This window comes from Salmo salar, chromosome ssa20, assembly GCF_905237065.1.
Source record: "Salmo salar chromosome ssa20, Ssal_v3.1, whole genome shotgun sequence".
NCBI classification, from domain to species: Eukaryota; Metazoa; Chordata; class Actinopteri; order Salmoniformes; family Salmonidae; genus Salmo; species Salmo salar.
Window position 1 is genome coordinate 60,629,719 of NC_059461.1, and position 13,396 is coordinate 60,643,114.

Sequence of the window (13,396 nt, forward strand, 5' to 3'; positions counted from 1 at the left end):
TATTATCTAGGCCCATATGATTACTAAACATTTACTTTGCTCGTTGGAGTATGAGTATCATGTAGAGGACAGTCTATTCACCTTATTTCCAACGGAAATATGGGCGGGGTCTGTTTAGTTTTTTTGTGTGGGTGACTTCCGGACAACAGTTCTTAGCTAGCTAGTTACATATCTCAATATCGCTTCTTACAACTTCCCAAATATGGACTAACGAAAAACAGGCATTTTATGTTCGGTAAGGGGATGCCACAATAACTGGCAGAAACGGAAGCTGTTCATGGAACAGGAGTGTTTTGACCACCGAAGTTTTTTTTAGAAGGTAGTGCAGTTGTGAGGCGCCTTTTGATTTGCACCCGCCTCCTAAGGGCGGGGAGTCTATTCGGATTTGGCTCAGAGCTTTGAATTTGAAGAAACCTAAAAAAAAGTATTTTAAGAAAAAAGAAACCGACCATATGTGTGTTCCTATCACTTCGTGGACAAGAGGCCGACTGAAGAGCATCCTTTCACTGAGAAGTGGCTGGGCTATGATCCTCCAGTACAGATCAGAAGGCGAAATCTCATCGGTACATCAACACATACAGGTACAGTAGCTGTTAGCTAGCTCCTAACGTTACTCGCTAGCTATCGTCACAGACAGGGTATCCTGAATCAGGCAGACGTTAGCTAGCTTAGCTAACTATGTTAGTAGTAAGTAGGTAGCCATTCCTAAGTCCTAACATACTGTAGCTAGCTAACTGTTGCCTAGCTTGCTTACTTAGCTTGGGGGCAGCCCATCTGATTGTTGGATAACTAACAATGTCTCACCAATGCAATAAGTATCCCCATCATTGCTGGCATGCCGCTGGTGATGCTCATGAAAGGTCTAGCTAGCTAAATTATTAAACGTTCAAATTGTTTTCTTTATTTTAACCTAACCATGTCTGTGTATTTTATCTTGTTAAACTCGGGACTCTCTCATGTTTGTTTGACAGATGAAGACAATTGTGGTGATGCAGAGTCTGATCTGAGTGTGCCAATGGCACCGCAGCATAAAGATGCTGATACTCAATGGGAGATTCCAGCACTGACTGATCACAGCTACGTGTCAAGAGAACCAGTCAACAACCCCACCTGCCACAAACAAACCCAATGTGGTGGTGCAGAGTCATTGACCCACACCATCCTGAAGAATGACACTAGCTCAGTGTTGTATACTGGCCTTCCTCTTAGTGTTTTCTTTGACCATGTAGCATTTCTGCAGAAATTCTACACGGCTAACCTCAAAATGCATATCACTGATCAAATACTGGTAACCTTGATGAAGCTGAATCTACTCCACGGTGATCTTGCTGAACACTTTTCTGTGTCCCAGGGAGTAGTGAGCAGAGTCCTTTCCTACTGGATTGACACAATGGAGGAGCTCATGAGGATCTACATTCCATGGCAGCCGAGGTTAGACAATCCAGAAGACGCTGCCTCAGTGCTTCAAAGAGAAGTTATCCAACACCACTTGTGTCATCCACTGCTCTGAGACCATTCTTCAGAAAGGACACAATCTCGATTCCAGATGGGAGTCATACAGCCACTATTATTCCAGCAATACTCTCAAGTATTTGGTTGCCATTGCTCCATGTGGACACATTATGTTCATTTCTCCTGCATATAGAGGCAGATGCAGTAACAAGTTCATCACCCAAAACTGGCTTCCTGGAATACCTTAGGCCTGGCGATGAAGTTATGGCTGACGGGCTTCACCATCCGAGATCTGCTGTATGAGAGGAAGGTAAAACCTTGCCATACCAGCCTTCACCCAGAAAGGAGGCCAGCTGTCTGACGAGGATGTCGCAAGCACAAGAAGGATAGCTAATGTGCATATACATGTTGAGAGAGTTATCAGACTCAAGGTGTTCAAATCCTCTCCCAGACTGTTCACATCAACCTGACACACAAAATGCACAAAGTCCTTAGAATCTGTGCAGCACTTGTTAACATGCAGGCTGAGATCATCCATGAGGATACAGAGTGAGCAGTGAGAATGTTCATACATCTGAAATGTAACTTTAAACACTATAATTTCATCCACCTGACATAGTGTGTGTGTGTGTGTATACATACACATTTGTTTTATCTGAATTATTTGTTCCTATATTTGAAATGTACTGTAACTTTGCCTGTTCCTGGTAATTACAGGCATCCACAAGGTGCTGCTATAATGCCTTTTAAAATCTATTTCAAATACATTCTCTTCAACACAAATGTCACTAACAGACCAAGAGGGAAGACAAATGTTTGTCAAGTGACACAATATTTCTTAATTTGTGCCCTTGAAAACCAAACCCAGAATCAAACTGAAAACACTTTTGAATACTTTAGACATGCCTCCTCATCCCTCTTTTCAAAATGGTAAGTATCAAAGAAAATGTCAAAGTGGAATTTCATAATGTTTTTATTAACTCCGTAATTTGCTAAGTGCAAGATGAGTTACGGTATGCTTAGATAAGTTCACGAAGTGCCATATGAAAAAAGAGCTATACACGGTACGATTAAAATAGTCATAAATCATAAGGTGTTCTCCTTAGACATTAGATAAACATGTATAAAGAGAGCTGTACAAGGCAAGACATTAAAAACACCAAGAACAATTATGCAAATATAAATCAGGTCAATGTGCATATGAAGAGAACTGCAAGACAAAAAAAACAACCAAGAGTTAAGCTTAGATACAGTAGAGCTGACAGAGCTTTACATGGCACAAAATATAAGAACTATTTAAAAACACAAAGTATTATGCTCCGAGCCTAGATACCACATAGATTAACATATTTGGAGCATAGAGTTAGTCTGCCTATCTGGAACTCGTATACTATCCTTGGCAGCATATGTAGGAAATACAATGCCTTAAGTTTAGTGATACCATCAGCACAGAACTTCACATCAAAAGGCACATCAATAACAACCAGCTCAGATGGAGCCCAGACAGCAGTTTACATCTCTCCAGTCCTGTGCAGAACATGCCCATTTACACATGCATGTAGTACCCACAGGCTCCATTAGGTTGCAGCTGAGAAACCCCATCCACCAGCTTAACATCAGTGAGCAAGAGACTCACACTTCTTACTCAGAACAGGACATCTGATTTCTAGAAGTTCTTGAGAGTTTAACACTCCATCTGGGCTTGCAGAAGGCCATGGCTCCTTGACACTCACTGCTGTGCCTCTGCTCTCCAGACTAAACCCACAGCTCTCCATCCATGTGTTGGCCACCTGCTCATTTTCCTTGCCTTATGTGGATGCTGAGTTTCCATGGAACCTGTGGAAGAGATGCTCCCGCACAAAGTGGTCAGGATTTGTTGAGGTGGGCACAGGAACCTTCTTTGCTGAGCTAGCAGTGATCTGAAGTTTAAGTGCATCATATCATGCATAGGAGGCACTCTTTGCTTCAGTGAAATCTCCAAGCAGGCACATTTACACTCCAGCTTAACATAAAAGTCATAAAACTGCATGTTGATGCTGTGTTCACTATGAGGCTGCTGTAGCTGTGTGGCTGCTGCTGGATCTTGATGACTGTTTTGTTTAGCTTTGCACTTGTGCAGAAGGCTCCCACTGGAACATTGGCCCCATCCAAATGCTTAAGTGCATTGTGGGAGTGGTATGCAGGGGTTGGAGGTAGAGCTGGAGAAGTGGCCGGGGTGCTGTTAGAGAACTCAACAGCTCTCGCTCAACCTTTTTGGAGCTAAATTCCGCTGCGTCCCCAAGTTCCACTGGCATTGCTTATCTGTACAGGACACCCCTGTCAATCTTCCATACACAGCATTCTGTACTTTCAACAAAAAACTACTGTTAGAATAGTCAGTTACAGTACAGAACACTAGTTTACATGGTGTTCACAGGTGACTATTTTACACAGTTCCCTTTTAACTAGTAGGTTTAGGTTGTTGGTAATTTCCTATTTGATTGTAAAACTCACCTTGATTCTGTACCTACTTCATTGCCATTTGAGATTAGACTGATATACTTACACAATGAGCCATTGAAACCAAGAACCATGTGTGCATATTGTACTAGTTACGTTATCGGTTCCGGTCAGTGATATCAAATCATGTTGTATTTCTGTGTTGTGGATGAATGTATATGGTGTTACTGATGTCAACATGTAGGCTAGAACATACAGGGGCAACTAGACACTAACCCTCTTCTTATAGCTATCCGGATTCCAGACCCTTCAAAATGACAAACATCAATGGGTTAGGGAGGCGAAGGTGAAGGGTAGGGAGCAAATTGAGATCAGCTTTCTATGTAGGCCTAGTCTACTCTGCTCACATATGCTCAGTTCACAGGACCTGCTCTCCCTTTTCCCTTAAACTGAGTCAGGAAAGGTAGCCTTAAGGAAACCATCTTGATCTATCAATAGCTCACATTCTGTTGCACTCGAAACAAAACGTGAGCGCAGCGATCAGTCTCCTTGACCTGGCTAATGGAGAGGAGCAATAGTCCTAGACTTGGCAGTGGCTAGCTGGGGATGTAGTGACACCTAAAGTCCAGCAGGTGGAACCATTTCACTGATGTATTGACTTTTATATCAGGCTAGATGGAAAACAAATCTCCACTAGAATTACCCAACATCATCCCCAGAGATCTGACCTGGTTAGCACTGTGTCTGGGATGGGATACACATGGCTGTTGTCCATAAGCCAATGATGTTGTCAGAGGGATGTTTCTAATCTAGTCTGAATAATCTTTCCAAATCTCGTCTCGTTGAAAGGCGTCCAAGGCTATTTCTGACCAGAATGTCGTCAGCCTCTCCCCAGCCTGATCAATTCATCAACCACAGCCAAATACCTGTTACAACATTATAGACCATGGCAACCACAAGCATCCTCTACCTCTCCTGTAGCCACCGCCAACCACAGCCTACTGTTCCTCACCACCACAGCCAAAACCTGGGCTACGTCCTAAACGGCACCCTAGTCTCTACATAGTGCACTACTTTTGACCAGAGCCCTTATGGGCCACGATCAAAAGTAGGGCACTACAGTACATAGGGAATAGGGTGCCATTTGGAATACACACATTATAGACCATCTCAACCACAGTCTACTCTATGGCCACAGCTAACCTGATTAGCCTACACTTCTAGCTGGCAGCAGGAGGCTACTTGCTATATGTCTACGGCACATCTGTTAGCAGTAAACAAGCAGACTGTACGTTTATCAGATCAGGCTGACCTATGGCAATTCATATCTATTATAACCCTACTCAGAGAGCAGACATACCCTGTTAACTTGACAATCTGATCACCGTCAGACTTTCAAGCCAAGCTCTTTTTCCTCAAACCTCATCTCAAATCTTAAATCCCGTTATGACAATTTGATAGTCAGTGTTATGGGTTGTACATACTTCAGCCAAATGGAGATAAATATATTTGGACTCTGGGTGTGGACCGCAACCAATAGTCCAGGGCTGGGTTTCTCAAAAGCATTGTAGCACTAAGAACATCTTAATTTCATTGAAACTAAATGGACGAAAGATGATCTTAGTGATATGATGCTTTTGGGGAGCCCAGCCCAGTTCTCAAGAACGTTGAAGGACAGACAGACAGACACACAGGCATAATTTTCATGACAGATCTCATGAGCTCTGTATAGCTGATCATTATATTAGCAGCAGCTAAAGATTATATTAGCAGCAGGAACAGGCTGGAAATGACTTTGAAGTTTTATTTTGGGATAATGTTGTCAGAACGCTTCATCCAGTCATGTCCAGTAGGGGGCACTGTGCCCCTCTGTTCTACAGGTCATACTGTGTTTGTCCCAAATGACACCCTTTTCCCTATTTAGTGCACTACTTTTGACCAGGTCCCTGGATGACAGTAGTACATTATATAGGGAGGGAATAATGCACCATTTGGGACACAGACATGGAGGTTCAAGTGATGTCTCCATGGAGGGGGGGGGACTTGTTAAAATGCATCGACACTGAGAAGGCTCAGAGTTAGCAGCAACACAGGGAAACACTTATACAGGGATCACACATGTACTAAAAATGTATGCTCTCATTGTGATGTAAATTGTCTTGGATAAAAGGGGCTGTTATGTGGCATTATGTTTACAGGCCAATCAGATCCTCTAAACTTTCACCTCTGTAAATGTCAGTCAGTCAAAATTATAGCACCCTTTTCCTCTTACATTCTGTGTTGAGAGACAGAGAGAGTAGTGTCTGCATCATTTTAACTGTATTGTGTGAACCTAGGAGGGCCATATGTTTGACATCAGTTTCACCACCATCTGACCAACTGGCTGCAAACACCCTTCACAGACACATCATCATGGCACAGACCAAAGAGCAGACCATTCATCTGACACACCATTGGTTATAGAATCAGTAATCAGACACACCATTGGCTATAGACCCAGTAATAGCACACATAATTGGTTGTACTGTAGGTATCATAAGTATTCACCCCCTTGGATTTCAATTCACATGTTAATATATGTCAATACATGTTAGAAACACTCTTGGCAGCCATTACAGCTGTGATGTTTCTTGGGTTAGTCTCTAAGAGCTTTGCACACCTGGAGTGTGCAATATTTAGATACATTCTTCAATCTCTGTCAAGGTGTTGAGGGTTATGGCTAACAACAAATGTTCCCACAACTTTAGAGAACGTTCCCTTAAGAGTCATTACGTAATTTACTAACGTTTTCATAGGAATGTTCCTGTGATGTGCAAGGAATTTTTTGAAGAGACCATTTTGGATTTGCCTCTAACATAAGGCTTTGCATATAGGCCAAAAAAGTATATTCCTTTGCCTTGTTTTCTTGCAATATAACTTTTGTGCCTTGTTACATATACAGGATGCATGTTTTGGATTTTTTTTGTTCTGTATATTTGTATTCTTCTTTTCACTGTCATTATGTCATTATTGTGGAGTAACTATGTTGTTCATCCATCGTCAGTTTTCTCCCATCACAGCCATTGAACTCTAGCTTTTGTTAAATCACAAATGGCCTCATGTTGTCATCTCTAAGCAGTTTCCTTCCTGTTCTGCAGTTCAGTTCAGAAGGATGACTGTATCTTTCATGTATCTGGGTGGTTTAATACATCATCCACAGCATAATGATGAACTTCACCATGCTTAAAGAGATTCAATGACTGATTTATTATTGATACCCATCTACCAATCACTTCTTTTTTAGGCTTTTTTAAAAGCTCCCTGGTCTTTGCAGTTGAATCTGTGCTTGAAATTCAATACTTGACTGAGGGACCTGACATATGTTGTATGTATGGGGGATAGAGGTAGTCATTAAAAAATCATGTCAATCCCTATTATTTAACACAGAGTGAGTCTAACTTATTATGTGATTTGTTAAGACACATTTTACTCCTGAACTATTTTAAGCTTGTCTAAACAAAGGGAGTGAACACTCATGCAGCAACTATATTGTAGTTATTCAATTTTTATTAATTTGTAAACATTTGTAGAATTTTCATTTCACTTTGACATTATGGAGTATTTTGTGTAAATCAATGACAAAAAAAAACAATTAAATCCATTTCAACCCCTCTTTGTAACGCAACAAAATGTGAAAGATCCAAGGGGGGTGACTACTATGATACCCACTGTGGATGTGTGTAACGGGTTGGCAGTCGTGGTGAAGGAATGAGGCACAGGAAGCAGCGAGCACAGGGTAGTGGCGTATTTAATTTACACTCACTCATAAAACAAATACTCCCAAACACAGTGGAGAAAATACACACGGCGTAAAATAGCGCCGACACGAACATGAGCCGTCACAATCGAAATAATCCCGCACGACACGGAAGCGGACCAGCTAACATAAATAGCCCCGCTAATTAAGCAAACTAACACAGGTGCACAAAACCAAAAAGGGAAAACCAAAAAGGGAAAACCAAAAAGGGAATCAGTGGTAGCTAATAGGCCGGTGACGACGACCGCCGAGCGCCACCCGAGCAGGAGGGGGCGCCACCGTCGGTGGGAATCGTGGCAATGTGATTATCAAAAGGAATGTTTCATTGAACTATTCAATTGTGACATTTTTCTTCTTCAGAAATGGGAAACAGAGCATCATACCCATTATTAGCACTTTGATACAGCTCCGTTTGCAGTTTTTTAAAGACCACTCTACAAGATCTCAATCCAAATGTTTGTTAGTTGAATGCCTTTATGAAAAATAACTTTACTTTTTCCAATGATAAATGGGGAAGATTGAAGAGCAGGAAATAACTTTCTTTAAAGCATCTTTGCTCAACCAAATACTGGAGCAGTGATCCACCGAGCACCACAGTCCATTTACTGTTATGTCATAAATGATCTTCACCAATACCGTTATAAAAATAACTTTGACCCATACGTGCAACCATCTGAAGCACAGCTGAAGTATTTTATTGAATGTTAATTTCTTCTTTATGATATTGGGATTGGATCTGTGCTGTAGACGTGTAGTAAAAGGATAATAACTAGCCCAAAAAGACACCGAAAGCTCCCTCTCTCTCCCCCCTCCTCTCTCTGACATACAGTGGCTTGTAGTAACAGGGTAATAACTAGCCCAGAAAAACACCGAAAGCTCCCCCTCTCTCCCCCCTCCCCCTCTCTCTGACATATACTACATTCCCAGGTGATGAATGCAGTCATAAATCTCTGTGTGTCCTGAGGTTGAAGTAGTGAGAGGAAAAAGATGAGTTTAGCGTTATGGACATCAGTCGACTGTCTAAAAAGTGTCTTTGTCCCAAATGGCAGCCAACGTAGTGCACTACTTTTAAGCAGAGCCCCATGGGTACTGGTCAATTTTACACCGATTCTAAGATGTTTGGTGCAGTATTTCTCAAGTGAAAAGTCTGCATGAAAACAAGTTGTCTATCGTTGAATGACAACAAATATTTCATTGAAGAATCCTTACTGTTGACCAATCACTGGCGAAGGGGAATAGATTTTGTCTTGCCTCAATAATTTTTTTTGTGTGCACGAACAGTCCAAAAAAACTTTGCCAAAGGCCAAAACGAATAAAACGTCACAAAATGTAATCATAATATATGCACGAACTGTTTCGGATGGGAAGCAAGGCTGACCGTGGTACTGCAGGCTGCCATTACTAACAAAATGTGTGATTTGAAATGAATTAGTTCCAAAGACATACATCTGGTGTATTAGAAGCAGTTATTGGTACCATGATTGTCTTGGATTTTTTTAAACATTATTTACATAATGATTGACCACGAAGATTGTTTTCTGCTAAAAATGCCTGCAGTACCACGGTTGGGCTTGAAAATCAAATTTTATTTGTCACATGCTGTCACGTGTGCGCAACTGGTCGAAAGAAGTCAGGTGTAGGAGACCAGAGATGAGTGAACAGGCACACTTTAATCAGGCATAAGAAAACAGCCGGACGCAACTCAACACTCTGGCCCAAGGCAAAAAGTGAATAGCGCACAAATTACACAAACTGGTACAAAATAGAAAACCACGGGTTACAATAATACCCGGCGCAAAACCAGCCTTAAGTGTATGTAAACCAGGGGATGTAAACCGGCGATGGCTAGAAGACCGGTGACGTCGACCACCGAACGCCGCCCGAACAAGGAGAGGGACCGACTTCGGCAGGAGTCGTGACAGTACCCCCCCCACCCCTTGACGCGTGGCTCCAGCAGCGCGCCGACCCGGAGGGCGAGGTGCAGGGCGATCCGGACAGCTACGGTGGAACTCCCGCAGCAGTGAAGGATCCAACACGTCCTCCACCGGAACCCAGCATCTCTCCTCCGGACCGTACCCTTCCCACTCCACGAGGTACTGAAGGCCCCTCGCCCGATGCCTGTGGCTGTGGCTATGAGAGGTAGTGGGTAACTGTACTTCACAGTGATCTGGTTTAGGGCTCGATAGTCAATACACGGACGCAGACCTCCCTCCTTCTTCTTCACAAAAAAGAAACTCGAGGAGGCGGGTGAAGTGGAGGACCGAATGAACCCCTGATGCAGGGATTCAGAGACATATGTTTCCATAGCCGTCTCCGCCTGTGACAGGGGATGCACGTGACTCCTGGGAAGTGCGGCGTCTACCTGGAGGTTTATCGCACAATCCCACCGATGATGGGGTGGTAATTGAGGCGCCCTCTTCTTAGAGAAGGCTAGAGCCAAATCGGAATATTCAGGGGGAATGTGCACGGTGGAGGTGCACGGTGGAGTCCTGGTCTGGACTTTCCACCGTGGTAGCACCAACGGAAACCCCTAAACACCTCCCCGAGCACTCTCGCGGCCACCCCGTGAGAGCCCTCTGTTGCCATGAAATAGTGGGGTCATGACAAGCTAACCAGGGAAGGCCTAGCACCATGGGAAACGCAGGAGAGTCAATGATGAAGAGACTGATTCTCTCCTCGTGACCCCCCCCTGCGTCAACATGCCCAGGGGAGTGGTGGCATCCCTAATCAACCCGGACCCTAATGGTCGACGGTCCAGGACGTGAACTGGGAAGGGCCTAACCACTGGAACGATAGGGATCCCTAAACTATGGGCGAATGCTCTGTCGATAAAATTCCCAGCTGCGCCTGAATCGACGAGCGCCTTACGCTGGGAATGCGGGGAAAACTCAGGAAAGTAAACATGCACAAACAGGTGTGCAACAGAAGGCTCTGGATGAGAATGGTGCAGGCTCACCTGGGGTGACGCCAGAGTGCCCTGCCTGCTGCCTCGACCCCCAGAGGAACCAACCTGACACTGACCGGCAGTGTGACCTCTGCGGCCATGTGAAGGCCCCTCTTCCGGCCTCCCTGAGCGCAGCACCTCCCAGCTCCATAGGCACCGGAGCGGTGGTGCTGGGAGAGGGAACCGACAGAGCCCTCTCTGAACGTCCGCGGGTGGCCAGCAGGTTATCCAGCCGGATGGACAGATCCACTAGCTGGTCCAAGGTGAGGGTGGTATCCCTGCAGGCCAACTCCCGACGGACATCTTCGCGCAGGCTGCAGCGATAGTGGTCGATAAGGGCCCTGTCGTTCCATCCCGCTCCGGCGGCCAGGGTCCGAAATTCCAGGGCGAACTCCTGGGTGCTCCTCGTCCCCTGCCTCAGGTGGAAGAGACGTTCACGAAGATTGTTTTCTGCTAAAAATGCCTGCAGTACCACGGTTGGACGCGCTCCTCAACCCCTACAACACGGGTACTTGCTCCTGCTGACTCCATAAGATGGTGTGGTATTCTGTCAGTGTGTGCGCAACTGGTCGAAAGAAGTCAGGTGCAGGGATGAGTGAACAAGCACACTTTAATCAGGCATAGGAAAACAGCCGGACGCAACTGCGTCACAACACTCAGGCCCAAGGAAAAAAGCGAATAGCGTACAAATTACACAAACTGGTACAAAATACAAAACCACGGGTTACAATAATACCCAGCGCAAAACCAGCCTTAAGCGTCACACAGGTAACGACCGAACAATACCACACACAGACATGGGGGGAACAGAGGATAATATACACGTAGAGTAATGAGGGGATGTAAACCAGGTGTGCGGGAAAACAAGACAAAACAAATGGAAAATGAAAGGTGAAGCGGCGATGGCTAGAAGACCGGTGATGTCGACCGCCGAACGCCACCCGAACAAGGAGAGGCACCGACTTCGGCGGGAGTTGTGACACATGCGCCGAAGACAACAGTGAAATGCTTACTTACAAGCCCTTAAAACCAACAATGCAGTTTTAAGAAAAAAAAAGTTTTAAAGTATTTACTAAAATTAACGGAAGTAAAAAATAAAATAAAAAATATTAAGAAACAACAGTAAAATAACAGTAGCAAGGCTATATACACAGGGTACCGGTACAGAGTCAATGTGCGGGGGCACCGGTTAGTCGAGGTAATTGAGGTAATATGTGCATGTAGGTAGAGGTAAAGTGACTATGCATGGATAATAAACAGAGAGTAGCAGCAGCGTAAAAATGGGGCGTAAAAATGGGGGATGGTGTGGGGACAATGCAAATAGTCCGGTATCCATTTGATTAGCTGTTCAGGAGTCTTATGGTTGGGGGTAGAAGCTGTTGGGAATTTTTAACCTAGACTTGGCTTTCCGGTACCGCTTGCCGTGTTGTAGTAGAGAGAACAGTCTATGACTAGGGTGGCTGGAGTCTTTGGCAATTTTTTGGGCCTTCCTCTGACACCGCCTGGTATAGAGGTCCTGGATCGCAGGAAGCTTGGCCCCAGTGATGTACTGGGCTGTACGCACTACCCTCTGTAGTGCCTTGCGGTCAGAGGCCAAGCAGTTTCCATATCAGGCGGTGATGCAACCAGTCAGGATGAGAGGGGGGAATCGTTCTCCCATGCCTTTTCCCTATATAGAGAAAAACACATTTTTCAAATTTTTGTGTAGTGCCTTGCGGTCGGAGGCCAAGCAATTGCCATACCAGGTGGTGATGCAACCAGTCAGGATGAGAGGGGGGAATCGTTCTCCCATGCCTTTTCCCTATATAGAGAAAAACAAAACACATTTCAGACGCTGACAGTGTCCTCAGGTACCTAGGGCTCACACATAATTGTAGAAACACTGCTGCCTCTTGGTGAAATTATTCTACCTCTTCAACTTGTTCTTACATGTAGTGTATGACTGACGTTTTGTTGAAGAAGACACTCAAACTCTTATCTACACTGAACAAAAATGTAAATGCAACGTGCAACAATTCATTTGTGGACCATTTGCCTCATGCAGCGTGACACATCTCAATTGCATAGAGATCAGGCTGTTGATTGTGGCCTGTGGAATGTTGTCCCACTCCTCTTCAATGGCTGTGCGAAGTTTCTGGATATTGGTTGAAACTGGAACACTGTTGTACATGTCGATTAAGAGCACCCCAAACATGCTCAATGGGGGACATGTCTGGTGAGTATGCAGGCCATGGAAACATTTTGACATTTTCAGCTTCCAGGAATTCAGCTTCCAGGAAAATGTTCAGCTTCAAGGAATGTACAGATCGTTGTGAAATGGGTCAGTTGACATCAGCATCTACCCGGTACAGTTGAAACCGGGGTTAATCCGTGAAGTGCCATTTCTCCAGCGTGCCAGTGGCCATCGAAGGTGAGCATTAGCCCACTGAAGTCAGTTACGACGCCAAACTGCAGTCAGCTCAAGGCCCTGGTGAGCACACAGATGAGCTTCCCTGAGACATTTTTCCGTTGTGCAAACCCACAGCTTCGTCAGCTGTCCGGGTGGCTGGTCTCAGATGATTCCATAGGTGAAGAAGCCAGATGTGGAGGTCCTGGGCTGGCGTGGTTTGATGTGGTCTGAGGTTTTCAGACCGGTTGGACGTACTGCCAAATGATCTAAAACGACTTGTAGGTGGTTTATGGTAGAGAAATTAACATAAAATTCTCTGGCAACAGCTCTGGTGGACATTCCTTCAGTCAGCATGCCAATTGCACATTCCCTCAAC

General features: G+C 44.6%; 1 long non-coding RNA gene across 1 annotated transcript; it reads left to right on the forward strand.

Annotated features, from left to right (window-relative positions):
- The first annotated feature begins 288 nt into the window (after positions 1-288).
- On the forward strand, positions 289-2,240 carry LOC106581012 (uncharacterized). Its single transcript, XR_001323008.2, has 2 exons — positions 289-581; positions 972-2,240. It is a non-coding gene; the product is annotated as an uncharacterized lncRNA (long non-coding RNA).
- Positions 2,241-13,396: the final 11,156 nt, after the last annotated feature.